Source organism: Empidonax traillii, unplaced genomic scaffold, assembly GCF_003031625.1.
Source record: "Empidonax traillii isolate 1590-97213 ecotype Southwest subspecies unplaced genomic scaffold, ASM303162v1 scaffold46:size3806547, whole genome shotgun sequence".
NCBI classification, from domain to species: domain Eukaryota; kingdom Metazoa; phylum Chordata; class Aves; order Passeriformes; family Tyrannidae; genus Empidonax; species Empidonax traillii.
In genome coordinates this window covers 674,994-680,787 of record NW_020955239.1, presented here as the reverse complement: position 1 = coordinate 680,787, position 5,794 = coordinate 674,994, and the positions used below count along the sequence as shown (strand labels likewise).

The 5,794-nt window shown below is 41.1% G+C and overlaps 1 protein-coding gene across 15 annotated transcripts in view; it reads left to right on the top strand.

Annotated features, from left to right (window-relative positions):
• ZBTB20 (zinc finger and BTB domain containing 20) overlaps positions 1-5,794 on the top strand; it is a 502,030-nt gene that overhangs the window by 387,657 nt on the left and 108,579 nt on the right. The window contains exon 2 of one of the 15 annotated variants that reach the window (XM_027878844.1): positions 64-223. The exons of the other annotated variants lie outside the window; for them this stretch is intronic. The gene's annotated coding sequence lies outside the window, so the exon portion shown is untranslated. The remainder of the gene's footprint in view (positions 1-63; positions 224-5,794) is intronic. 15 annotated transcript variants of the gene reach the window in all.

The window sequence follows — 5,794 nt, the reverse complement described above, 5'->3', positions numbered from 1 at the left end:
CTTTACAAAGGAAAGGGGGAGAGCGAGCTTAACGCCTGAGATATGTTTTTCTATTTTTATTAGGGATTTTTTTCCCCCTCCTAAAAAGAAAGAGAGTAGCAAAGCACAGAATGTGTGGCAGCAACAAAATAGATTGAAAGGAAATGCAGTTCCCTTACCTCCAAATTATAATTTGGAATTAATAAGAACAGGAATGGAAAGGGGACAAGACCAAGTGAGTTTGGTATGTTGTTCTTTTCTCCCTTTTTTTTAACTCTCTCTTTAAATTCCAGTTGCTGTTTTGCCAACTTACCTAGCATCTTTTTTTTTTTCCCCATAAAAGTTATATTGCAAACAGTTTCTGTTTACTTAAAAAAATCAAAAACCAAATTCTTACTAAGGAAAAAAAAAAGGAGGGAAGTGGGGTGGTTATGGTAGAAAAGAAACAAATGAGTGGGAACAGAAACCTTTCACTTTCTGTCACTTAGAAAAAAAGTTGGTAATGGCTTGTTGAAGCTAGGATCCTAAAATACAGATGGGGCACTAACGTCTGTGTCCACCGACCCAGCTTTTCCCTGACCATCTGTCTAAAAGTCACCTCTCACTGGCAGCTCGAATGATTAGTCGGAGCTCTGGGATTTTTTTGTTTATTTGTTTGTTTGCTTGTTCCTCCTGTTCGGTGGGACCCTCTCTCAAATGGCTCCATTTCACCTTCTGAGTTTAGTTCTTTAGTTGAGCCCCAGACTGAGGGTTTCAGGATAGACCCCCTTGCACTGTAGATTTTTTGTTCTTCTGAACGTATTTCTTCTAGATACACTCTTTGTCTATTTGTACATGAAAAAGGCACATGCAATAGAGAAGGGAATAGCGCATCGCATTAAGGAGGTGTTTAGATTTGATTTTTAATTGCATATAGTATATAGCATACAGGACAGCTTCTTTACAGTTTCTCCTGAACAGTGGTTAGGATGTTTGAGAATATATACTGTTGTGAATTCAGTAGCTTTAGGAAGTGCTTTCTTTACCCAAATTCTGCTTTCCTTCCTTTATTGATTTGTATTTTCCTGGCTTTGACAAATTGCCAGTCTAAGACCAGCATCATATAGCAGAGGTACAGAAAACAAGAGAGGAAACTCTTGGTTTTGATACTATGTCCCCCCTAAAAACCACAAGCGATTTATACCCAGATCTAGATCAAATCATTATAGAGTTATGACGATTGTTTCTGGATGCAGAGCACTATTACTGTAATACCTTGATTTTTATTTTCATGCTGCAGGCTTCCCTCAGGAGAGGTTGTCTGTTACAGCAACATAGGTATCACGTATGCATTTGTGCCACTGTTTTTAAGCAACACCTGTGTGTTGTGTAAGTGTACACGGAGAATCAGTCCATTTACATCTTATAGGATGAAAAGGGGAAAAATCCATTCTTGGGCTCTGCTTGCACTGCTTTAAAAATCCCACTACCCTACAGTGGCAAAACGTCCTGCAGGATACAGCCCATCCTTTGCAGAAGTGAAGGGAAACTGTCCACGACAAGTGAAACCACCAGTTAAAACACAGTTTTGTTTTCATGCCGGTATCCAGTCTGGGGGCTCATAACTCTCCAGCTTCATTAGCTGGGACTCTTTCCTCTCCAAAGCTGTGGTGGGCACAGCTTTCCCAGCAGAAGTTGGGGGGTTATCGTGGGCTGAAGTCCCCTGCTCCAAGACCAGGTTCCTTCACTGCAGGTCACCCAGGTGCTCTGCCTTTCCACGGGTAACAGCAATAGTGGTGCCCGGTCGAAAGTACTTTGCGGGCTCCCCAGTTTAATGTGAAATGCTTGGCCGAGAGGGATGAACCAGCAAAAAGAGTTAGTCGTTCTCTTGGCAAACATAACAAATAGAACAACTTTTGGCAAATTACAAATGCCTCTCTTTTACCTAAAATCCTCGCTTTCCTCATTCCTCCAGAGATTTTTCCCAACTCCTGATGTTTTTCATGGTCTGAATGTTTTCTGTGACTTTTCTCCTTTGCTCTCTCTGAAAAGGGGGGGAAAAAAATCACAGGAAAAGTAAGCAAAAGAGCACAGAAAGGGGACTTGATCTTTGAAGTTTTCTGTAGGATAAGCAGTCTAATTTTTTTCTGCCTTAGTCTTTTTTATTCTCCCCTACTCCCCCTTGATTTTTTTTTAAATCTAACATGCTTTTGTGAGTATTTTGTATCTGCAACCTTGGAGATGGTGACAGAAGAGAGAGGACAGAACAGAGCTGAAACCTAGATTATGCCCCCTCAATCTCAACTAGAAGGCATCTTCCAGCGCCTGTCACTGCGTCCAGAAGTAGGAAGAAAGACGGTAGCTGTCTTTTGGGGACTCCGTGGAGCTGACCTGAGAGTAGCACATTCACAGTACAGGAGAAAAGAGAAAGAGGGGGGAAAAAAAATTAAAAAAAGGGGAAAGAAAAGCTCTTTGAGCAGTAACACACTGGCTCTTTCTTCCTGCAGGCAATCCGCTCCAGCTCCTGGCGACGTGTCCTGCACTATCAGATATCATATGACTCTTTATTTGGACTCCCGTTAGCAGTATGGGCCTGTTAGGAGGCTGTTTGTTTTCTTTTCCTTTCATTTCCTTCTCCTTAGTCCCCCCTATTTTATGTGTGCCTGTGTGAGCATATCCCCTTTATAATCTCTCTTTTTGTGCTGAAGCTTTATAGAAAAGAAAAAAAAAAAAAACTTAATCATTTCCCAGGGCTGTTTTTAATCCTCTGCCAAAATTGAAGTTCATTGTCGAGTTGTAAAAATAAATAACACCTTTTGATTTTATTTCTCTCTTTTACTTCTTCCTTTGCCCTGGCACTTCTTGGTGTGTCTGTATATACTCGAGCATGTCTTTCTGTATCTCCTGCCTGAGTGGGTGAAGTTGGGATACACCTGTATCAGTCTAAGCAGAAGTGCAGAGCTGCCTGCAGCCGCTGCTGCTGCTTCTTGCCGTTTGTTTCACTTTCACAAACTTTCCCCTGTTTATTTATTTATTTGATTTGGGCACCTTCTTCACACCGAGTTTGAAAAGCTGTCAGGCAGCGATTCCTGTGCTGGGCTTTTCTGCATTTAGGTGAGCAAACGGGGGAAGTTAAGGCTGTAAGAAAATGAAACGTTGTGCTGAAGGAAGAGAGGATGAAGTGCGAGGTAGAAATTAGACGCGCTTTGTGTACGCCACCCGTAAAAGTTTCCTGAACCAGAACGCTGGTGCCTTCTAATAGGATGGGGGGAGCCAGACAGCAGCTAACAATCAGAGGTGTGTAGCCAAGTAGCCTTATGGCAGCAATATTTCTGATACCGAGTCACATTTTAGTTAAGGGAGATGAGATTTTTTTTTCCCCCTACTTGTGCTGTCTTTAGCACTGCGTTATTTAGATAAACACTGCTGCAAAACTTTTTTGCCTGAAAATGCTAAGTCACGTCAATAGAAACAGTGAATTGATGCCAAATGTATTAAATTGTTGCAAGGAAAAAGTCTGTCTTTCCAAAAGAGAGGTAATGTTTTGTTTTGATACTTTCCTGTGCAATATTTTAATTTCTCTTTGTAAACTAAGGATGTATTTTGAGAATTGTTAAGAATTTATTTTTAAAGGAAAAAGGTGGGGGAGATTCCTTAAAACATTCATAAATGAGAGATTTTGAAAGGGGGAGATTTAGTTTTTTAGGAGGAATTTAAAGTGTTCAGGTTTTTGTTCAGTTTTTGTTCAGTTTTATGCAACCTGAATCCTAATATACTTTGTCAAGCAAACCAGAAAATGAGCTTTTTACACAACTTTGCTCCCTCTGTAATTACTGCTGTATTTTTATGGAACTTGGTGTTTTATTCATCCAAATTCGGTGAGATTAGCAAAGCCGAAATCCTGTTTGCTCTGTGGAGACACAAAGGAGTTACTGATACTTTCCGTCAGGAGTAGATGCTTTGGCCAGCCAGTCCTTCCACCAACTTGTGCTGTTGAGCAGCTGGCTGTGTGCGGGCCGACTGCCACGCTCCGGGGACGGTATGGGCATATTTTGTAAACACAATTTATATACATTTCGTGCTGATATTCCCATTAGCGCAGCTGAAGAGCTCCAAGTTTTAGCATTTCTTCTCTGGTGTATACTTAGGCCAGTGTACAAAAGAAATCTTGTAAGTGAGGCAAATACAGGCCAGAGGTTTTTCTGTTAAGAATCCAGAAACAACTGCATTTCAGCCTTGCTGTAGGTGTGTTGAACCGAATTGAGGTCTCCCTGCTAGTTGGTGGTATTTCTTATTTCTCGTCCAACTTCCCACTGAAGTCAGTGCAGGTTTTCCTGAGAAAAGGTTGATGAAAAACAGCTAGAGCATCAGGATTTAGAGTGGTCCCCTTGAATCAGTGTTGGAAACCAGACACCCCAGAATGTGCACAGCCTAGCATCCCTCTGGAGCCTGCAGGGCACACTTGCTTTAGTGGAGTTGCTAGAGCTGAGTTGAGTTGACTCCAGCAGTCTGAAACTTTATTTGCATATGCCTCGAGTTCCTTCAGAAACATACCAATATCTCTGCTTCACTCTCAACAGCACACTTTTTCTTTTTGTTTAGTTTTTGCCAGTCATTTCAAGGAGGAGTAAGAGGTTCTTTGACCAGAGACAATGTTTTGAGGTTTCTTTCCTTTTCTCTCTTCCTCTAGCAACTTAAAACCAACTTTACTTTAATGTTTCATGCTTGGGCACATTCATGGTCCTGAGGAAGGAATTACTGACTTTGCTGGAAGAAATCTGGTTTTGGAGTAAGTGTTAAGAATGTTTAAAGATTGCTGTGCTTGCATGGTACGTGATGTTCCCTGTTACTCTACACGTGCTCCAGTGCTCTGAGCAGCCCTAGCTGTGGGTATTTATTTGTGAGCTCGTTCTCAGCGCTGCCCATGAATTTAGTTGACTTGACAACCAGTAAACAGCCCCATGATAAGGCTGAAGTTTGAGATCTATCTAAGTGAGAGGTAGAATACTTCTTTCAAGTTTTTGGCCATTTCAGTGTATTGTTGCTCAGCATCTTTATTTATAGAAAAAAAAAAGCTCAAATAATGATAAAATACATAGTTAGCTACCTTGCAAAATAAATAGCAAAGAGGTACAGAAAACTGAAAGCCAAATGCTGCAACTAATGCTTGAAAGTGTGGCTTGGGCTGGGCAGAGTAGGACAGGCTCACTGCTGATGAAGTTTTGTTAGCATAACTTGGACTTGGTGGAATTGCACCAAAGTTGTGTTTTGACTTGGCTTAACTTCACTGCTTTCATCTGACTTTTTTTCTAAGCCAGCCCAATCCAGATCTGCTCAGTGCTCAGGAGGGTGATAGCCAAGGGACAAAACAGCTTGTCTAACACATGTCTCTTTAGTGCACCAGTATGTGGCTTGTGAGGCCTCAGACTGGATCACCACTGTCAAGAGAAATGTGTTTTCCTACAGTGTAATAAGTTGTCCTGCTGCTTTCAGATGTCAGGGATCCCCAGTTCACCACTTGGTGAAAAGGTCTGCTCTCAAAAGAGGCTTCCCTTCCATTTAACATTTTATTAGAGCATGCAACTCATATAAATGTGATGTGGCCAGTAGGAGCAACAAATTCTGGTTTATTTTTGCCAGAATGTATGTATTTATTCTATGTCTGTATTAATATTATGGTGAGATGGTATTTCAACCTAAACAACAATTTCAGTGGCTTACCGCTAAAAAATGAGCTGAGTTGAAATGTCAAGTAGTTGTTCCAAGCTCAGAGGTGAAGCTTATATTGTTTTGGAAAGTATGAGGAAAGTCATGGTTACTTTTTTTTTCTTTTTTT